Here is a 24,176-nt window from a genome sequence, read left to right on the forward strand (position 1 = left end):
ACCAGCAATCTAAATTGTGAACCCTGCGAACTGCAGTCTACACCAAATCCAGTGGTTATTCACAACTCACAGCCACATACCGTTGGATTCGGAAGCACGGAGTTGGTTGCACCTGATCAGAGGGGGTATACAAAAATCATCACAGACTTTAACTTATGACATCCTCAATCATAGAATCAAGACCCCATTTCACTGTTTGCACCTGCTGTACCACAGTATACTCCACCAACTACTGTCAACCAAGCCCAATAATCATGTGCAGCAGTTAGCTATGGAATCACAGACTGTGATGCACCTCAACACATGAACATCTGAAAAAAGCAAGCAGCAGGTAATATCGGATATCATCCATTGTGGGATCAAGACACCGTTCCACAGTTGGGACCTAAAGTTGGATGAACCTGATCGAAGAGAGTACCTTCATCTCCACTCTCAAATGCAGTTCTAATATCGTCCATTGTGGAGTCAACACACCGTTCTACTTATGGAACCTAGAGTTGGTTGCAGCTGATATAAGGGAATACCTCCATCTCCACTCTCAGATACAGTTCTAACATCATCCATTGTGGGATCAACACACCATTCCACTGTTGGGACCTAGAGTTGCTTGCACCTCATCGGAGGGGGTACACAGAAATCATCACAAACTATAACATCTAACATCCTCAGTCATATAATTAAGACCCCATTTCACTGTTTGGACCTTCTCTACCGCGGTGTATTCCAGCAATACCAGTCAACTAAGCCGAATAACCATGTGCAGCACTTAACTACAGAAGCACAGAATCTGATGCACCTCAACAGACGGAGTTCTGTGAAAAACCGCCAACAGGTAATATCGGACATCGTCCATTGTGTTATCAAGACACCATTCCACTGTTGGTACCTAGAGCTGGTTGCGCCTCATCAGAAGCTATACACAAAAATCAACACACACTTTAACTTCTGACATCCTCAATCATAGAATTAAGACCTTGTTTCACTGTTCGAACATGCTGTACCGCTGTGTACTCCAGAAACTGCAATAAGCCATGCCTAATAATCATGTGAAGCAGTTAACTACAGAAGCACAGTGTCTAATCCACCTCAATGGAAGGAGTTCTGTAAAAATTAGGCAGAATGTAATATCGGACATCTTCCATTGTGGAATCAAGACAACGCTCCACTGTTGCAACCTAGAGCTGGTTCCACCTGGTCAAAGGGAGTACCTCCATCTCCACTCGCAGATGCAGTTCTAACATCGTCCATTGTGGGATCAAGACACCGTTCCACTGTTCGGACCTAGACTTGCTTGGACCTGATCGGAGGGGGTACACCGAAATCATCACTGACTTTAACTTCTGACATTCTCAATCATAGAATCAAGACCCCGTTTCACTGTTCCGACCTGCTGTACCACGGTGTACTCCACCGACTGCAGTCAACCAAGCCCAATAATCATGTGCAGCAATTAGCTACAGAAGCACAGAGTCTGATGCACCTCAACGGAGGGAGTTCTCTGAAAACTCAGCAGCAGGTAATATCGGACATCATCCATTATGGGATCAAGACACCGTTCCACTGTTGGGACCCAGAGTTGGTTGCAGCTCGTCGAAGGGAGTACCTTCATCTCCACTCTCAGGTACGTTCTAACATCATCCACTAAGGTATCAAAACACCGTTCCACTGTCGGTACCTGTCGGACTACTGTGTTACTGTTATACAGAGTACTCCACGCTCCTGGGCCTCAGGTTGGGCTCTGTGTTCCTGTGTCGCGGTAGCCAGCGTTAATCTCAGGAGCCTTCCGAGCTCGCAGACCTCGGCCCAGGACCTTCCACCGGCACGTGGTCAGCCCTCTTTCACATACAATGGTGTTGAAAGGTGAACTGTGGGGCATATAGGCATCACAGCAGCCATGATGGTTTCTGGGTACCATCAGGCTGAGAGCATCATTCACGCAGCCACCTTCACTCACGAAGTCAACCTTGTGGCGGTGTAAGTTGCGCAGACCTGGCAGACACGTTCGCCAATCCAGAAGAGAACCACATCCAAAGAAACGTGCCTTTTATTCATACCCCTACTCTAGCCTTGCGTACGGCGAGCCTGCCCACTTCCCTAAACATTTGGGGGGGGAGGCGGCACGTACGCACTACCATTCAGTAATCTTCCCTACTGACTGTACTATCATCGTTGCGTCCACTGTCCACTTCACTAAATAGACTATCAGTGTATGTTGCCATGTACATGTGCTCTGCATACTCAAGTCTGTCCGGCACATCCCCTCAAGACTTTGCATTGTATACTTTTATAATCGAGAATTACTTGCCACCTTCTCACATACTTTGCTCTCATCTCTCCCCGCATTCTGCATAGTGAGGGAGAGGTGCCTTGCCATGTTTAGTTTGTATACATGGCTAGCCAAGGTTCCCACAGTATGTAGTGTCATTGAGTCTGCTACATGCACATGCTGTTTGTCATGTTGAATGTCATTATATAAGGTAGCGCGTTTATTCACGAGCAGTGGCTTATTCCATTTACATATCGCTGTCTTAAAGAGCATACAAAAGTTTTTCTCAAAGGTGAATAGTGCGACCACAATGGCAGTCATTCATTACTGTCCAAGAATGTCCAACTACATGGCGCTTCTAAGCTTACAGCCACCAATCTTGCGTCCTTTCTTAAAAGGACGCCAACTCCCACAATCACACCAACATTCACACAGCTTTCTAACGAGTTATCTGCTTCTCAATACCATACACTCCTACGGAATATGAGCTGGCATACCGCATGTCCTTACTGTTTCAAACACAGTAACTTCCTGTGGCAATATCTATTCCCACCCACACAAACTAACTCCCAAACTTCAACTTGGCCTTCAATTCCTAGTTTGAAAACACATTTCAAGAAACAAAACAAACTAAAAGCACCTTTGTTCAGAACAGATGTCTCCATCACTTCTGCAAAAGAAATTTATCGACTGCAGATACCACAAACTTCAAATAAAATACACTCCCTTTTAAATACGAACCGCCAATTACACTTTGTGAATTGTTACACAATTTTCAACACATGTCACACTCAAGGTCTGGCACACTTTTTTAACACGGTCTCCTACAGCCTTCTAACACGCTTTCAAACTGCTCTTCTTTTAATACCAGACTACATTCAGACATTCTTTCGAACATCTCTGGAATAACAGGAACAGTGCCCATAATTCTCACCCTTTTTGCGGCCATCCTACTACTAATTCTACTTCTAGAAATGGCTACGGTCTCTATGGTAACAACTATGTCCGACAGAATACGCCTCTACGCCAAGCTACATCAATACTGTTAAAAAACGAAAAAACTTTTTGGCTGCCTGCCTCTATCTATTATCGGAGCTAGCTACAACATAACATTTATCTACACTTATGCAATATGTGTACAACCATCGTTTGATTGAAAAACTTGCCCATTCGACTGGCGAATGGATGTATGCCTTGCCAACATCTCAACAATCGCTCCAGATATCCAACAGGTAATGGAGTATCTTAAAAACCATGAACGTGATTGTTCTGGCAGCAGAGCAATGGCAAATGTAATGTAAAAAGGAATCGCAGCGCAATGGGATTTCTGTGCAGTCGCAAAATATCTCCTGCAACGTGCGACCTTTCACAACATCGCAGTTTGCCTGCCCATTCAAATTACTGCTCCAACATTCAAGGAACATTACTGTCCCTTCGAGGATATGAAGTGGATCGCTTCGCTTTCCTCACACGATGGCAACAATAGCCTCTTGGAACATTGCGCATTTCAAGCAGCTCAAGAACATCTGGACTGGAATCTCCAAGACATGTAAGAAACTCACATTATTTTTGAATGGATTTTTTTCCATCTTTTTTTACTTTTTCTTTTACATTTTTTATAATACACTTCAATCCTACTACTTTGATATAATAACTTTCTAAGTATACTCAGACATTTGAACTCTATCCTCATTATTCCCCCTTACGTCTCCAGTCTAACCAGGAATCGGTGATGTATGGCCTATGCAAATACGCTATTTACTTCCAAAATTAACCTAAACCCGACACCCATTTAGAAACTACGTCTATTCTTTGTGCACACACCTCTCTGCCTGCCTGTTATTCACAAAGCCCTTTCACACAATTTTACTCAAAGTCAGCCTCTGCTCAGAACCTCACGATAAAAATGTAAAAAGACAACTTTGTTTAGGAACTGGTTGGCACATTGTGGTAATTGTAAACTACCTTTATTTTCATTGTACATTGTATTTATTCATGTCTAATAGCTATTCTGTAGGTCACATAGAACTGTAACATATAATGTGCAATTCACTGATGCAGGAGCTTCGATTTGTCTAAGCTCGATGCCTTAGCTCTCTACACAAGAATGTTTTTTTGAAACAGCTGAAGACAATAACGTACGGTTTGACTACAAAGGTACCGAATGTGCTTCTCCGAAGCAAATTGTTTGTATTCATCTTCAAAGTTCCAATGTGGGTAGAACTAGTACCAATTCTGACATACACCACATTGAATCTACTATACAACAGATTGCTAACTATTCTACTGTTGTTAATTTTCTGTTACAAAAAAGCACTGCCAAGGTACATAAAAAGTTTGATAACTATATTTTGCAATTTCTTTTTTATTTCTTTCTTTTCTTAAATGATACATATGGTAATTGTATCCTACCTTTATTTTCTTTATAGAATGTAGAGTCATTCAAGTGTAATAGCTATTGTTTATTTCACATGCAACTATAACATGTAATATACAATTCACCAATGCCGGAGTTTACGTTTGAATACAGCAGAAGTGGTTCAACTTTGCATCAGCTGGATACCCTAGCTCTTGCACCAGTGGGTCCAATTATGGCACTTAAATAAAGACACTTTCTATATAATTTTCAAACTCCATCCCTTTATTACACACAACCACTTTCTTAGACACAACTCATTTTACCATTTTCCTTCTCTGGCATTGCAACATTCTGCATTATATTCATCACGATTATTCCTTTATTCCTGCTTCCTAAAACACTACATTCGACTCTTCAGACCAATAGGGATGAGTAGTTCGTTTCACACTCCCTGCATAGAATAAACGCACACTGACACTACTTACACAGGTATGCTTCAGCGGCCAGTATCCTACAGCACCCACAGCACATCACTTCACAGCAATAAACTCACGACTTACACTCACAGTTTCATCCCCGAGTCTTCATACCAATACCACTAATTACTTTGCTTCCCACTCCCGCTATACTCTAAACGCATACTAACACCACCTGCACAGATATGCTACAGCGCCCACTATGCTACAGCACCCAGAGCACATCACTTTACCACACTCAGCTCACAGTTTAGACACACTGTTTCATCCCAGAGTGTATTGGCACCTCACCTCAGCACCATCTCACAGTGGGCAAAACTGCACTTTCACACCAGTAGGGATAAATAATTTGCTTCACACTCCCTCTATAGCACACCCTACCCACCCTACAAACCTCACAGCGCTCCTACCCTCCTCTTTCCCACTTTTTTCTCCCTTTTTCTCCACTTACTCGCTTCAACGGAATCACAAAATGGCGGCTAACACTTCCTAGTTGCAACTGCTCGCAGCCAATCACCAGCAAGCTCGTGCTCGTAACGGCTCAGCCAATCAGATGGCAGAATTCCCAAATATCAATATCTGTAAATTTCGATATTTCTCAAAAACTACTGAATGGATTTACACCAAATAAATAAAAGAGTGCTTTCTAGACCAAGACCCTTCTCCCTTCCAAATTTGCGGTAATTCCGTTCACCCGTTCGACCTGTAGCCTTGTCTTAAGTTTCCTACAGAAATTAACATTGAGAAAACACGTTTTGGGACCCCCCTTTTTTCTCGGCCCCCCCTTCACAAATCACCCCCAAACTTTCAACATAGGAGCTGATCTCAACAAAGAATTAGTTTTGAAAATTTTGCGAAGATTCATCAATCGGCGCCAAAGTTATTGGCAATAGAATGTTGACATTTTACTACGGTAACTAGGTCCTAACTATAACTACCTACTGGTGACCGCCAGTAGGATATATATATATATATATATATATATATATATATATATATATATATATATATATATATATATATATATATATGTCAAATAATCCACTGCGTCTTAGTTTCCAAATAACAGGACGAAAGAAAGCACTGGAGCCGCGGCCACGGGCCGGTGATAAAGGAGTGCAAGTAAACTCCGAAACGCGTCGGACCTAGTGTTTAAATAAACACACTTTGATTTGTGGCCGCGGCTCCAGTGCTTTCTTTCGTCCTGTTATTTGGAAACTAAGACGCAGTGGTAGTCCTCAGGTCAGGGATGTGCCTTTGCATATATGGTGTCAATCTGTTCAGTAGGTCCTGAGAAAATTGCATTTAAAAGCACATAAATATCTATAAGCGCGCACCATAACCTGCGCGAGCGTAATTCTGATTGGTGGTTACATGTCAGTCAACATTCGAATCGGTCGAAATCAGGAAGTGTCGGCCGCCATTTTGTGTGTTTTTGTGTGACAGTGAAAAAGAAAGGTGGAGAATGTGAAAAGGGGGTAGGGTAGAGAGTTCCTGACTCCCTAGCCTTTGTCAGGGGGCCCTGACGGGCCCCGAAGGGTGAAAAAAACATTTTATTTTCTTTTCAAAAAATCGCGGGGTGCGCGCACGGTGAAAATCCTTATAAAAAAAAAAAACATTTTAAACGAGCCATTCCATATTACAGGATACAGTCAATCTATAACTATATTCATAGGTAGCTTATTGTAAAATAAATATGTAAAAAATATAATAAAACATACATAACTTAGCATTTAAAAAACCTTACAAATTCACTTAAAAAACCATAGGTTTCACACACGTTATAGTTAGGAATTAGCATTTAAAAAACCTTGCAAATTCACTTAAAAAACCATAGGTTTCACACACATGTTATAGTTAGCTGGACATTTCACTCGTAAAAAACCATTGAAATTCCCCCGTTATAGTTAGTTCAGATAACTATAACTCGCGCGACCGCCACTCTATCACAAGGATGATGTCATCAGTGATGTCATGAGTGATGCCACTGACCATGTCATGAGTGATGTAATATGTGACGTCATCAGCAGTGGATTGCGGTCGTGCGAGTTATAGTTATCTGAACTAACTATAACGGGGGAATTTCAATGCTTTTTTGCGAGTGAAATGTCCAGCTAACTATAACATGTGTGAAACCTATGGTTTTTTAAGTGAATATATATATATATATATATATATATATATATATATATATATATATTACCTACTGGCGGTCGCCAGTAGTTATAGTTAGGACCACGTTTCCATAGGAAATCCGCAACATTCTATTTTGAATAACTTTGGCACCGGTTGACGAATCCTCGCGAATTTTTCAAAATAGGTGGGGCGCTACGCTCCGCTCCTACCCTGAAAGTCTCGGGGGGATTCGTCAAGCGGGGGCTGAGATAAAAGGGGGGTCCCAAAACGCGTTTTTCCCATGCATTTTTCCATAGGACCTTTAGACACAGCTACAGCCCGAACGGCTGAACAGAATTACTAGAAATTTGGCAGAGAGGTAGTCCTCAGGTCAAGGAAGTGCCTTTTGTATGTTTGGTGTAAATCTGTTCAGTAGATTCTGAGAAAATAGCCTTTAAATCAATATATATATCTGAGCCAGCTTACGGTGCGCTTACGGTACGCTTACCGTACGCGTACGGTGGCGTGCGCGAGCGCGATTCTGATTGGCTCTTAGATCTTAGTAAACATTCGAATCGGCCGAAACCAGGAAGCGGCGGCCGCCATTTTCTCTCTCGCACTGAGAGTGTGGATTAAAATACAAAGCACAAAAACATGTAAAGGGGCTGTTTGGACAGCTCCAAAACACCTAGCCATGTTGAGGGAGTCCCCAAAGATCCCCCAAGGCCAAAAACGGAATTTTTATTTTTTCGCTAATTTCGCCGATTACGCTTACCGTACGTGTACGGTAAAAAAATGTGGGAAAAATTTAAATATTACCTTTCAAAACGAAGTGCATCATATGTCCTCCATGTGCGCACGGTGCGCGAAGCGCATCGTGCGTACATGGCCCATCTAGCGTAACATGGGTACGCGGTGCGCGTAGCGCACCGCGTGCCCACCGTGCATGCACGGCACTAACTGCGTAAAGTGGGCGCGCGGTGCGCGAAGCGCACCGTGCGCGCACGGAACGAACTGCGTTAAGTGGGCGCGCATGCCACGAATGGCGTAAAGTAACTTAGCATTTAAAAAACCGTACAAATTCACTGAAAAAACCGTAGGTTTCACACACGTTATAGTTAGGAATTAGCATTTAAAAAACCTTGCAAATTCACTGAAAAAACCATAGGTTTCACACATGTTATAGTTAGCGGAAATTTTACTGATAAAAAACCAATGAAATTCCCCCGTTATAGTTAGTGCAGGCAACTATAACTCACGCGACCGCAATCTTCTGCTGATGACATATGTGTCTTTATGAAAAAAAAATATTTGTAATATATGTATAGCTAAAAATTTATGGAAGAAGACATGGGCAAATAAGTGTCTAAATACAGTATTAGCATCAGCAGAGGATTGCGGTCGCGTGAGTTATAGTTGCCTGCACTAACTATAACGGGGGAATTTCATTGGTTTTTTATCAGTAAAATTTCCGCTAACTATAACATGTGTGAAACCTATGGTTTTTTCAGTGAATATATATATATATATATATATCAATGGCAATAGCAATAGCCAGTAGGTAGTTATAGTTAAGACCAACGTTTTTGGGGGATTTGACAATAACTTTGGCGCCGCATGATAAATCTTCATTAAAGAAAATTCAAAATGTACCCTTTTAGGTTCAGCTGCTGTGTTGAAACTTTTGGGGTGATCTGTAAAGCAGTGACCCCTTCAAACATATGGAGTCATCCTAATTGACATGGCAACACAGCAGCCATCTCTATACCGTCTGAACAAGGGGTCCTGGATCACCTAAATCTTTATAAAAATAGGTTGCATCTGTATATATTGTCTCCCCTACTATCTCCCAGCCAACAGTGTGAAAAACAATTTTAAAGAAGGACAAAAGTAAAAAAATGTGAGAAAGGATGGCAGTGCGTCACGGGAGTAACACCATGGAAGTTGGCAGACTGGGTCCTCAGGTTCTCATCATTAGCAACTGCCACCCTGTAACGAAAATAGTGTGAAATGTAGAAAAGAATAAAGGAAATGCTAAGTGTGAAATCCCAGCACCGGTAGAATAATCCTGGCCAAGAATAATGTCAACCCTAAAAGGAGTGACGAGGTCTTGTCAGAAACTGCGCCAATCCTGGTTAAAGATGAGCTAGACACCACTAGCTATCTTACTTTATTCCATGCTGTGTGTATGCTCACTTAAAAACAAACCAACATGTTTCATTGCCTCAGGAAACTTGCGGCAATTTCGTCAGGGCAAGGGTTAACTAGCCACACTGCACCATTATTTGTCCATTTTTTAAATATTTTATGAACCTGGGGGAGACAAAAATAGACAGAAAACAACCATTTGTATGATAGAATTTCAGAGAAAGTGCAACAGAATGCATTTTACATTATTCTTCACAAGGTCTTCTCGCTTCAAAATAATCTAAAAAGTGTATTTAAGCCTAGTATAGTCAATTATTATGATGAGAGGAATCTTCAGCTTCCTGGAATTTCGTGTTAGCTGAGTTAAAAAATATCCACAGACCTGGCAGGCCTTATAAACTCAAGAACACCTTAACTGAGACAGCGAGCAACCTCGTACAGACACTAACTAAACAACAAGTGTGTTGTTCAGTTAAGGTATATGGGCTAGAAGGCACCTAGAGTAACTCAGAAAGACACTAATGGTGGTAACACAGCTTAGCTAGGGGCTAGAAGGGAGGGGTTGATAACCAAGGATTGATTTCATAATATTAACACAATTATTGAAATATAATTATAATGTTGCAATTAGTTTTAATATTTGCTTTCACTGCACTGTTATGTTTTTAATCATATAGTGACAGCTATACACATTATATCCATTGGAATAGGGCATTGAGTTTAATATAGCCTTTAAAATATAAAGTGTAGATTTCTTGTATGGCGATTCATGGTGAACGGTGTTTCAGAACTCACTAATACAACAAATAATCTTGTAGTCTCACAGGATTTATCGTTATCAGAATGTACCATTCTCAAGTAATGCGTTGGTGGTTTGTTGGTTATAGTCTGACTGATTTCCTGGCTCATGTTTATAAGTTGTCTTAACCTGCGCTTGTGCCAGAGGGTCTACGGATTCTAGAAATTGGAGTGTATTTTGCAAAAATCAGTTGATCTGGGACAGTTCAGTGAGGTTGCCGGTAGGGACTGTAGGGGCCTTTAATTGCAAGTACTCACTTTTTCTGTAGGTTAAATTGTGCTTGCAGGGAACTTGGGGGCATATGTATCAAGCGAATTTTTAATCGCAAACGCTGCGATTCGCAAAATACAGCGTTAGCGATTAAAAATTCGCAAAACGGGATGTATTAGGCAAATTCCCAACGCAAAATTAAGGAATTGCTAATTTAGCGATTTCTTACTTTTGCGTAAGCATTTAAGAAATCGCAAATTGCGATTTCTTAAATGACATGTAAAAAGCACCCAAGTTGTGCGAATTATCCTTAAGAAATCGCAAATTACCACCAACTTCCAGTTGGTGGTAATTTGCGATTTCCTTTCAAAAAGCACTTCTTTTAATTTTACAAAGTGCCACGTGGCGTTCATACATGCCCTTAGGGCATGTATGTGCGCTATATGCACACACATGCTAATTTCAGGGGTGCATCAGGGTGTCATCATGACACCCTTGCACCTTTGAAATTATTCTCAAATAGCGATTAGCAAATTGCGATTCGCTATTTGAGAATTACTTCCCATTCATTCCTATGGGTCTCCTGGCCCATAGAAATGAATGGGCAGGTATTCCTTAATTGCGATTTTGCAATTTGCTAATCGCAATTAAGGAATTTTAAGAAATCGCAAAAAGTTTGCAGTTTTTTAAATACATCCCGTTTTACAATTCTCAAATAGCGATTCTTTAAAAATCGCTATTTGAGAATCGCAAATGGTGATGTTGATACATATGCCCCTTGCATGTCAAAAGAGGCTGGTTTACAACAGCATTTAGGATTTGGGAAAGTGGTAACATAGTAGTACTCTTTTACGTGCTCTTAAATGCCTCTGTGAATTGCCCTTAAATATCCAACACCTTTTTAGTTAAAGCGCCAAGAGGGTATGGCACTATCTATATGTACTAATTGTGTATCAATATACCCTGAATATTTCTAATTACTCCCATTTTAGATGTGTTGTGACAAATTTACAAAGGCTTGTAACAGCATGTAAAATCGTATTTAAGGAGCACTACTTTATATACTCCACAATACAATTGTGAATAAACATTGAAGATTATTTTAATGGCTGGGACATTATCACAAGGCTGGAGTGTGAAATAAATGTGAGTGGTTCATATTTTTTCATGAACATATAATACAATTTAAAACAGAATAGAATTTGGGAAGTAAGAGTGACTCTGATTAATCCCCATTATCATCATTTTAATATCATAATAATCCATTCTGATACTTGAAAATAAATTGCCTTAGCTCTTAATGATTTAAAATTGTGCAGAAATATAGTTTTTCCAACTTGGAATGGTTTACACAGGAATGCCCTTTCGCAATTGCTGTGCTTGCTTGGGCTGAGCAAGAAGAACCTGCTCCACGACATCTTGGTTTATCTTTGAACCATATGATTAGCTAATTGAGACTGGCTGAAGTGATGCCAGGACAACCCTTCTCTACCAGGGTGTTGCAGAAACCACCTTGCCAGATGTTGGAGTGTTAACATGTTAGCACGCAGTCGACTCTTAGAGCACAACATTATCTAAACAACTGGAGGCCCTTCTACAGAGCTGCAACCTACGCTTTCTGATTTCCCTTTTTGTGAATAGATTGCTGGTTAAATTCTGCAGTTGACTATTCCACACTATCATCCACTTAATGGTTGCATCCACAGTCCTAGCTCTGCTGCAGTATCACTTTTAGATAGGCTGTATAAGGTCAGTAAGATGAAATAGTTAAAGTTGATCTCACCCACCACCCACACTGTCCTATGAATATTACAAATATTATTCGGAGAGTAAATTCTGAAACAGTTGTATCTCACTTCTAGTGTAGGTTGCTGTTTGACTTGGCCCTTTTTGCAGGGTCATCCCTGAACTTTTTGCCTTCCTCCTAGCCTTTTTTCTGACATGGTATTGGTGGTTCTAGGACTCGGGGCACTTTAGCACTGCTGTCCAGTGTAAAGTGTGTGTGCTCTCTGTGGTAAACATGGTTCAATTGGTCTACACCTGTTTGGCATATTTAATTTACCTATAAGTCCCTTGTAAAGTAGTATCTCATATACCCGGGGCCGGTAAATTAAATTCTACTGGTGGGCTTACAGCGCTGATTGCGCCACCCACCAAAGTAGACTTTCAAACCTGTCTCAGGCCTCTGCCACTGCAGGGCCAGTGCGTGCAGTGTTACTGCTGCTGTGACGTGACACCTAAAGAGTGAACCACGTCTGTGACCCCCCCTTTTACTGCATGTCAGTCACCCCTAAGGTAGGCCCTAGCTAGCTCTATGGGCAGGGTGCATTGCAGGTGAAAGGTAGGACATGTACCTTAAGTGTTTGACATGTCCTGGTAGTGAAAAACAGCCATTTTGGTTTCTCACTGCTGTGAGGCTGCCCTCTCATAGGAATTCATTGGGGATTCCCAGATAAGTGTTTCAGTGGTAATTCCTGATAGGAGAGCAGCAGCGTGGTCAAGTTTGGTATGGTTGGAATAGTAATAATAAATGCTGTGCAATGGTGTGCGCAGATTTATTATCACCATTTTAGAAATGCCACTTTTAGTATGTGCTACGTGTCTGCCTGCCTGATGTGTATTGCATGTCTGGCTCTGGAGTGACAGGGGCTGGTGAGGTGTGTGTTGCTCCAGGGAGGGCAGGGTGAGTCAGCGCTAGGCTGAATAGGGGATCTGCATTTGAAGTAGTGGGAGGAGTAGTCCCTTGACCCTGAATAGGTCTGTGCCTGCCTGGGTGAATGCTGGCTCCGCTCCCCTGTGGTGGTCTGATGACCGAGCCCCCACCTGACAAAGGGAAAGAGGAGCCCTGTAAACAAAGTGCTCCAATACCACCCAAAACCAGTTGAGGCTGGTTCCCCAAGCCCTGTGCCAGGGCAGAACAAAGGGAAATGGTGTATATATACTGGGGCTGTGACCCCATGTTTTTGGTAGTGCTCCTTGTGATTAGGGACTTGCTGCTGCTGGGCCCCAGGAGGAATCACCACGAGGGACTGCCTCCCTGCTGGGGGCCCTGTGAGCTGGCCTGCCTGGTTCCAGCCTTTTGCCCTGAAACCTTTTTTGCGGGCTTAGCACCTCGAGAAGTGATGCGACTATCTCCTTAATTCTCCCAAGACAGGAGAAACTTTGGTGGCAGGCATCACTGGGATTATTATTATTATTATTATTAGGCAATTTATTGAGCACACAAATGCCCTTAGGTGTCTCGGCGCTATGGACAGCTAAGTTGAGAAGAGATAGGGGAAGGAAGGTTCATTGATTGAATAGCCAAGTTTTTAATTGTTTACGGAAGGATAACAAGGTGGGAATGGTTTTGATATGTAGAGGGAGTGTGTTCCAGAGTTTGGCGGTGGCGACAGTGAATCTTCTGTCACCCCAGGTGACCTTTTTGGTTCTAGGGAACAGGGATGCAGCGTGGGCAGAGGGAATCCCGGCGGTGGGATCCCCGTGCTGCTGGAAAGAAGTGGGAGCCTACCCCGCATCCTGTGCCTCCAAGAGTCAAGCGGGAGCCTAACCCGCATGTTGTACCCTCCGGGGTGAAGCATTTCTGAAGAGTGGGAGCCCACCCCGCATTTCTGGTGAAGCAGGAGCCCACCCCGCACTGCAGATGACAGGTGGAGCGGGAGCCTACCCCGCATTTGTTTTATTTGAAGGCGGGAGCCTACCCCTCACTTTTACGCTGGAGAAGAAGAGCACAGCCGGTCCGGAAGTCAGTCATCTTGCCTGGTGGTGGGCAGGGCCGGAAGAGGCGTGTCGTGGAAGCAGGAAGGGGGCCGAGTCGATGGAGTCCTCGTTCCGTGTGCGCTCCAGGTCGGGGCCGGTCAGGTGGTAGGCGGGAGCCTACCCCACGTTGGGGGACACCCAAAGCCCAGAGAGGGAGCCCAGGAACAGGAGACTTCACTCCGGGTGCCAGTCGGCCTAGGCACGGTCCGGAAGTCAGGCAAGTCGGGCTGATCAGGGGCAGAGCTGCCGCAACGAAGACAGAGCCTGAAGCCGCATTGCCGGTGCCGGGAACCTGCGCTGCCTCAGCCCGGTGAGTAGGACCAAAATTGCACATTGCTGGTGCCGATCGGAGGCACCAGGAGAAGCCCCGGTGAGGGGGGCAAGCAGGGCACACGGTTGGTGCCGTTTTCGCACAGCTGACCCGCCTGTTGGAGGACAGCTGCAACGTTGGGGGCAATATTGCTTGTAGAGTCCCAGAGTGGCACTCCAGAGGCACGGTAGTGCCAGTGCCTGTTTCTGTTTCAGAGCAAAACCAAAGGCGGAGTAAGAAAAAGAATGATGATGGATTAAACCCAGATCAGTTGACTGGGGGTGAGTGCTTGCAATGTTCAACACTCCGTCCATAATCCCCTTTGGTTTCGCTTTGTTCGCCCTAAGCTGGCAGGGTATGCCTAGACGTGGGTCCCTTGCTCACTTTGCCACTGGATTCAAGCTAGCCTGTCTGATGACATCTGATTAGCCAGAAACCGGTCCCAGGATGCTTATTTCCGGTCCAAGGAAGACATGGCTTGGCAGTTCGGGCTGGACTGTTCCTATGAGGCACAGGGTCAGACTGATTTGCATGTGGCCATGTCTGAACTGGGGTGGTGGAGTGAGCTAAAGAAAGATGATGGATTAAATTCAGATCAGTTGACTGGGGGTGAGGGCTTGCAATGTTCAACACTCCATCCATCATCCCCTTTGGTTTTGCTTTGTTTCTGTTTCAGGGCTGCACCCCGAGAGCGTGGGCAGCTGCAACGTGGGGCCATTTCTTTTACTCCATGATGAGGAAGGGGTGAGTTGCACCCCATGCCCCCAGAGCATTGCACACAGTGGTTTCAGCTGCATTGGCAGCCAAGGTGCCAGTGGAAGGCGCCAGTTACGCCCTGACATTTTGGACAAAGGGCATTTGAGCCCCAGTGAAAGGCCAGTGGGCCTGGGGTCAGGTTTGGTATCTGTGTGTGCCAGGAGGATGCAAGGCCCTAAGGAATGGTGATGAATGCACCTGGGGAGTGTCACTAATTGTGAGTTATGCGTAAATGTGTTTTATGTCTAATGTGATGCCTACAGAGGTTGCATAATGTGTTTATGCTTATGATGATTATGCATAATGTGTTTTATGCCTAATGTGATGCAGACATAATGTGTTTATGTTGCTAATGCTGAGTACAGTATTTAGCAGTAGTTACTGGCTGTGTTATTTTTACTACTTGTGCTTTGTGATGGTTCCGACAGTGGCCCGATTGGCCCTGTCATGTATATAATCCCCTGTGAGTATTGCCTAGTGCCAGTTGGCACAGTGTATATGTGTAATTATGGTTCTAATGTGTTTTGGATAATACAAAGGCTATTATTTATATAACCTTGTGTGGAGTTTCTTTTGTTGTGTGCCTAGTGTTGCTGCTGTGTATGTGTTGCGCAAACGCTTTACACATTGCCTCTGGGATAAGCCTGACTGCGCGTGCCAAGCTACCAAGGGGGTGAGCAGGGGTTATCTTCAGTGTGTAACTCCCTTGCCCTGACTAGAGTGGTGGTTTCTGCCTGGCTTTGGCGCAAGCCGTAGCCAACCAGAAATCCCATTCCTAACAGTTACACAATTATATTTGATCATATGTTAAAACTGTTTTCTTATTCAAACATGCATAAGCGATAACTGTTGGAAGGAACAGGCATGCGTGTATGGTATTTATGAAACAATCACTCTCATTAATTTTTCCTAGCTATGTGTGTATGCATTTTATATATCACGCAGCATACACTTGTTTAGGAAGACACATTTTAATGAAACACCAATAATTATTTTCCACCCATTTGTACAATGTTGTCCCAATCTTTCTTACTTCAACTCTTGAGAAAACTGGGGTAATTTGTGCTATGCATATTTTCTTCAACACCCCTGCTTACACCGGAACCTTTCAAGTGGTTTCACATTTGTTGAAAAGTATGAGAACTGCACTTACAAATTTCAAAGTAGAAATTTTTGTATAGGATTTTCTTGACCACTCCTCATAGGTATCTTGGAAATGCTCAGAAGCGTGACAGTTCTAACACCTTTACAGATATGGAATAACTGACACAAACCAATTATGTGTTTTATTCTTGTTGTATTAGGCACGAAAAAACATTCTTTACCCTACGGCAATGGTTAGAAAGCAGAAACATCATAATATGATGGAAGAGTAATATAAATACATTTGTTAGACCTGGCATCCTTGGCGTGGCTTTCCAAATTTTTTGCCTTCAGATCTCCAGTTTTTGCTGACTTCATTTTTGCTGGCCATAGGATTCTGCACACTTAACCATTGTTGGCCAGAGCTAATGTGCTTGTGCTCTTTCCGTAAAATGTGGTATGGCCTTTCCAATTTACTTATAAGTCCCTTTGTAATGTGCACTACCTGTGCCCAGAGCCCGTAAATGTAATGCTACAAGTGGGCCTGCAGCACTGATTGTGCCATTTAATTAAGTAGCCCTTTAAACACGTCTCAGGCCTGCCACTGCAGAGTCTGCGTGTGCAGTTTAAACTGCATTGTCAACCTGGAAAGTTACGCTTCTTGCCAAGCCCAAAGCTTCCTTTTTAATCCATATAACTCACCCCTAGCATTCGCCCTGGACAGCCCAGAGGGCTGGGTGCGATGTATCTAAAAAGTAGGGCATGTACTTTTAAGATTTACATGTCTTGGAAAAAAAGTCTTACATTTGCTTTTAACTACTGCAAGGCCTATATCTCACATAGGATAATATTGTGATTACCTTAGTGCATGTTATAAGCATAATTTTCAAATGGGAAGATATAACTTGTTCATGTAGTTAGCAGTTGGGCTTTGTGTACTCTACCTAGACAGCCCCACACAATAGGAGCCAAGAGGTGACTTTATGGGCCATCCTGGCAATATGGGATGGTGGAGCTGGACACAGCCTCACTTACACTTGAACAGGCTGTGCCCTGTCCCCACACAAAGGGCTGCATACCCCCTGCATATAGGCTGGAGCCAGGGTTGTTAGGGGAGGGCACCTGTGCTCTTTAATGGCATGTCTCTAGAGGTTTCTCCACACTTCAAAGTCACAACTGTTTACAAAGAAGGACCTTAGACACCAACACTTCAGTAGAGTTCTGGACATATGGATAGTCTGCTCTGCTGCTGAAAAGACTGCCACTCTACTGGACTGCTATTCTGCTAAACTCCAGCTTTGCTGTCTTGACCTGCTGCTCTCTTGCCTGGGTGAGAAAGACTGAACAAGCATCTCTTGATCGCAGAACCCAGAGTGATTCCTAGGGCTATTTGGCTGGCCTGATCTGAAGTCTCAAGGACATAACAGGCTTCCAACAACTCTGCATCTACACATATACTCTGTCATCAGTGAGTCTACCTGGCCAAGTAGTGCCACCCCACCCCAGTTCCAGACCCTTGGAAGGGGGCATCAGGTGCTTACCAGCAGCATTGGAGCATCTTCTCTGCTGGGAGCCGCATCCTTGAGCCGAACCGGTGCATCTCCTCGACTGAGCGGCACATCCTCAAGCAGAGCTGACGCTTTGCTGCTGCTCCGTGGATTGGAGCAGCACAGAAGGTCCACATTAACCTTGAATGTTTGGTACCGACGCATCACTGACAGTGCAGTGCATTTCCAATTCAGGTCCTTGCATTTGTCATCAACAGCAGCTCGATGACGATGCCGGCCTCCGCTTTGCAGCCTTGCCACTCCTTAGACCAGACACATCACCAAAGGTGCACCGCAACGCTCGATGACTGGACTTCGCATCGCATGCCCAATTGAATGGATCCTCAACATCGACACAACACAACCTAGCACCACAGCCTCAATGCGTCTCGGAACCGGAGCATCGATTTAGCTGCGCAATGCTTCTTTCTCTCGGATCCATGCAACACTCTGCAAGCAGGGTTTCAGTTTGCTTTGTTCAGTGGGCCCAACTGGGTCACTGTAGCTGGCCCGCACTCCATCGCGGTCAGTCTAGTGCTATTTTACCTTAAAACTTAAAGACTCAAAATCTTCAGTGTCCCTGATTTATTTCTGTTGTTTTGCTCTTGTTGTATTTATAAATTGTGTACAAATACTTTACACATTGCCTTAAAGTTATGTCTGACTGCTCTGTGCCAAGCTACCAGAGGATGAGCACAGGTTCATTTGGGGTTTGTTTGTGTCTTACCATGACTATGATTGTGGTTGCTGCTTGTCCAGGGCTCACACCACAGTCAACCAACAGCCCAGTTTCTAACAAAATTCAAGTGACATATGCGGCCAGCTCAAACGTTTACTGGCCATTGGATGGTTAAAAGTGAAATCAAGACACCATTTCAAATCTAGGCTGAAAAAACCAACCATATCCACAAAAGATGGCTGAACAAAGCCAAAATCGATATATTTGCTAATATGGTTTGTTTTAGCTTGTCATGTTGCTTATCTGACTGACTAATATTTGTAGTTGTTTGCGATTGAATTCTATTTAACATTTTTAGGTCTCGCCTGACCCAGCGCATGCCCTGGTCTGGCGAGACTTATTGAGAGGGCTCCAAAAAGTGCTACCAGGCCAGCCTAGAGCTACAGTGCATGTGCGCGGGACTGCGCGCCACTTTTTAGCGCAATTACTTTCACTTTCGCGGCCCCACGGCCGCTTTGATGTTTGATCGTGATCCCGATCACTTTAACTTTCGCAGCCCCACGGCCGCTTTGCATAGCCAATAGGTCTCGCTTTTGGGACCTTATAAGTATTTAGTTATGCAGCTGTTGCATGGCTAAACACTTATAAGGTCCCAAAGGCGAGACCTATTGGCTATGCCAATGCTTGTTGATCTTGTTGGGTGTAGAAGGATTTAAGAAAGGATATCAATTTGACATACAAGACTCTTTAGGAAAACAATCACAACTGATGCTTTGTTGAGTGTTTGTGCAAATCTTGCACCCTGCACTTTTAGGCTAGATATTTTTCATGTAGTAATTTTACAAATGTTGATTGTTCCTATACACTGTATTTGACCAACGCATGTTTTTTCCTTCCTGCATCATATTTCTTTACCACTTTAGCAGGCCCTCAGTTTTCCAAAGCTTTATAGAGAAATACATAGCTAATCGGTTACCTTTGGAGTATAATCTGTATCATCACATAAAAGCAAAAGGTAATTGTAGACCCCACTGGAGACACATGGAACATTACATAGAAAATTAACTCAAAGACACAATAATACCTGTTAGAAACACAATAAGAGTGCGGAAGGGAAATTCAGTATATTACTGGCCTTCTCTCTATGCCAGACAAAGGACTGCACCTTTTCTTCCCTACCTCCTAATCCCCTTAGTATCCAATCCTTTAGAAATTAACTCCCGTGTTCTCCTTGCTGGGTTATTTTTGCTCAATCCCACCCTCCTCAGTTAATTACCTCCACCATTTGTTCTATAGCAATGGCACTAGAGGATCAAGTGTTGAGCAAGCAGTAGCTTACCGGTCACTAATCAGTCAAATATGAAAAGGGCAAACATAGGTGAGCTTCCAAGTCTGTTAATACCAAAGATAATGTAAATTTTGAATTATGACAGATAGATGTTTTAAATGATCTCTCGGACCACTAAACGTGGCTAACAAGGCAAGTTGCCAAACAAATAATATATTTGCATGCTGGTGTACTAAACTGCCACTGATGCAATTTTGCCATTATTCAGGTTTTCATAAGGAAATTCTTCTTGACATTTCTCCATGATGAAACTATTGTGGGAAGACAGCAGTGTTAGTTTTTTGTATAATAGACTGCTTACCAATTTAGATTCTTGATAAATTTATTTTAAGAGTGAAGATGGAAGAAAATGAAATAAGATTAGCAACACTGCACTTTCATTTTTCATAGCATAATACGTAGTGATGGTCTCCCAAGAACCCGGGTCATTTAATTTTAGCAGCTGTAGTGATCAGCATGTCAGCAAATCACATTTCCTTCTCGGGGTTAGTGATTATTTTCTCAAGCAAACTGTGATTTTCTGAAAGGAAGAGAGGGCACGATTATGCTTTATCTCTCAATGCATTCGAAAAAATTAAACATTGGTAAATTTCTAGTATTTATTTTATTAAACAATCTGTTGAAAAGCCTCTGCATCCGCTAATCACAAAGTAGACTGTGTAAAAAAGAGCTTGCATTGCTCTATAAGTGCCCTCTAAATCTGAGGCTAGCCATAAAAGTATATGGAAATGGAAATACTGAGGTTAGCAGGAAACATGACCAAACACTGAAGTTACATCAGACAAGAAGGGGTTGAATGACAGAGGCATGCATAGCTGAACAACGCGTGCCTCTCCAATGCAGTTCCAACCACAAATGCGTCTTACCTACGCATTCCTTTACAACGCATGCCTTTACTACGCAATTTCTTTGTAAAGGCATGATTGGTAAAGGGATATATGTGGCAAAGATCACCACTACTGCGACCCCCCCGCCCTATGCCCTAAAATCCTATCCCCCTAGATCTCCCCCCTGCCCTGAGGCCTAAAACCTACTCCACCTTGCCCTTAAAACTACCCTTTCCCATCCCCGACCTCATGCCTATAACGTACCCCAAACTGCCCTTAAAACTACCCATTCCCCTCGCCCACCCTGAGGACTAAAACCCTACCCCCTCCCAAAAATTACCTCGATCCCAGCCCCCTCACCCTTAGCCCTAAAACGTAACCATGTGCTGCCCTTAAAACTACCCCTTCCACTACCCTAAGGCCTAAAACCCTGCCCCCTTCCAAAAACTACCCTGCCCCCGCCCTAAACCCTAAAACTGAAACCCACCCCTAAAAATTCTCCTCCCAAACCCACCTCAGCCCTTATCCCTACCTCAATTCCTTTCCCTTACCCTGAGCCCTAAAACTCTGCCCCCTTTTAAGAAGACTGCCCCGACCTCACTCACCCTCAACCCTAAAACTGACCCCGCCCCTAAAAACGACTCCTTCCAAACCTAGCCCCAGCCCTTAAAACTACTCGACCCCACCGCCCTGAGCCCTAAAATCCTGTCCCCTTCCAAAATCTACCCTGACCCTCCGCCCTGACCCGGAAAACCAACCCCACCCCTAAAAACCACCCCCCAAACCCGGTCCCAGCTCCACTTACCTGTCCGTGTCCAGAGCATCCTGTTCCGACGCTTCCTCTTCCTCGCCCCTCCCATACGGACACTAGACCATAATCTGCCTTCACCATGCTTAGGCATAGTTAAGGCAGATCCCGTGGTTCAGGCAAGCATTGTGAAGCTTGCGGGCAAATGGCATGCATTGCTCAGCTGCATTGTTAAGGCTGTTTCCCACAAGAAGGTAACTTACAAGAATTTGTAATTTAAATATAATCCTACAAAAAGATTGGTGTCAGAATATTGATTACAAAAGTATCACGAATGTAAGGTATGTTTATCTTCACATATATATATATATAACTTGGTGATATAAGTCTTAAAGACATATATTTTAATTAAATGCATATATGTTTTATTAAATTTGTTTGTTGACATTCACCATATTGGTACAGAGAAGAAACAGTGATAACCAACATGTACATGTACATAAATAACACAAAGAGAATTGCAAACACGTTGTCATTTATTGCATTGATGCTAAAAGTGGATGGAGAGCAAAGAACATTATGGTCCTAGTAGCTGTGAATATGGAGTTGAAAACTGCTCAGGAGTTTCGTCGTCATCTAGCAACCCGTGCCAGGCAATGACCAACAGAAGAACAACCATTTTTTCTTGGAGTGGAATATCCACAATGTAACCCAATAGCAAGGCGAGTGGAGTGCATTGTAGTTGTGTGGAAGCTATTTTATTGACTGTGCATACAATCCTGAGCCAAACGTTGTGTATATGAGGGCAGTGCCAGGCTACGTGAAGTAAGTTTGCTGGGTCTACTGTACATCTGGGACAGCTAGAGAGATGTGTTGCGTCCATGCGATGAAGCCTCTGTGGGGCATAATATCGTTTATTTGGACAGTAATGTCAGTTTGTGCCTCTGTTTCAGAGACACTTGTTTACTTTGAGCAAAGCAATATCCCTAAACATTTTATTAGATAATGCAGTCCCTATGTATGTTTCCAAACTACGTTTGATAGGGGCATTAGCCAGTGGTATTTCATGGTCTATCATACTGTATACCTTCACAACCCAGCCCCTAGTGTGGCACAAACTCCAGAGTCTCCCAGTAAAAAATATGAAAAACAAATATTGAAAAATATGACTTAAAAACATATATGTATATATATATATATATATATATATATATATATATATATATATATATATATATATATATATATATATATATATATATATATATATCCCGGATAGAGTTCCTCCTCCATAGACAAATGAACAGCCAGCACTCCAGTGGTAGAGTAACAAGTTTATTCAGCAATTGTAGGCATTCGCATCTAGCATCATGGTGCGAAAGCCTCCAATCACTGAATGAACTTGTTACTCTACCACTAAAGTGCCAGCTTATTTATGGGGGAGGAACTCTATATGAAATTATAGATGCGAGCAGACACGCTAGCTGCCTTGCACACCCAGCGGTTGGGTGCTCATGGGCATACTGCACGCTGAGGCAAACTGTGTATATATATCTACACACATATATATTTACTAAGTTATCTGTTAGCTGGACATTTCACTCGTAAAAAACCATTGAAATTCTCCCGTTATAGTTAGTTCAGTTAACTATAACTCGCGCGACCGCAATCCACTGCTGATGACGTCGCATATTACATCACTGTATTCACTAAGATACTGTTAAATAAGTCAGTTATACAATTAATTTTACAAAAAAAAACATCCATTTAGACAATTATTTACCCATTTATTCTTCCATTAAACTTTAGATATACATGTTTAAAAAATTTTTTTTTTTTCAGAAAGACACATATTCACTGGATGATGTCATCAGTGATGTCATCAGTGATGTCATTTGAGATGTCATCAGTGATGTCATGAGTGATGTCACTGACCATGTCATGAGTGATGTAATATGTGACGTCATCAGCAGTGGATTGCGGTCGCGCGAGTTATAGTTAGCTGAACTAACTATAACGGGGGAATTTCAATGGTTTTTTACGAGTGAAATGTCCAGCTAACTATAACATGTGTGGAACCTATGGTTTTTTCAGTGAATTTGCAAGGTTTTTTAAATGCTAATTCCTAACCATAACGTGTGTGAAACCTATGTTTTTTTTTTGTGAATTTGTAAGGTTTTTTAAATGCTAATTTATGTATGTATTATTATATTTTTTATATATTTATTTTACAATAAACTACCTATGTATATAGTTATAGATTGACTGTATCCTTTAATATGGAATGGCTCAACTCTTTTATTTTGAATTTGTATAAAGTTGAACAGCATAGTTAATATCTTCTATAAACATATAAACAGTTTAAAATGTTTTTTTTTTTTAAGGGTTCTTCACTGTGCGCGCACTGTGCGCGCACGGTGCGCGCACCCCGCAATTTTTTGGGACCCCATGACAAAGGCTAGGGGGTCAGGAACTCTCTACCCTGCCCCCTTTTCACGTTCTCCACCTTTCTTTTTCACTGCCACACACAAAATGGCGTCCGACACTTCCGTATTTCGACCGATTCGAATGTTGACTGAAATCTAACCACCAATCAGAATTACGCTCGCGCACGGCACCGTGCGCGCCTATATATATTTATGTACTTTTAACTGCAATTTTCTCAGGAACTACTGAACAGATTGACATCATATATGCAAAAGGCACATGCCTGACCTGAGGACTACCTCTTTGCCAAATTTCAAGT

Source organism: Triturus cristatus, chromosome 3_2, assembly GCF_964204655.1.
Source record: "Triturus cristatus chromosome 3_2, aTriCri1.1, whole genome shotgun sequence".
NCBI lineage: Eukaryota > Metazoa > Chordata > Amphibia > Caudata > Salamandridae > Triturus > Triturus cristatus.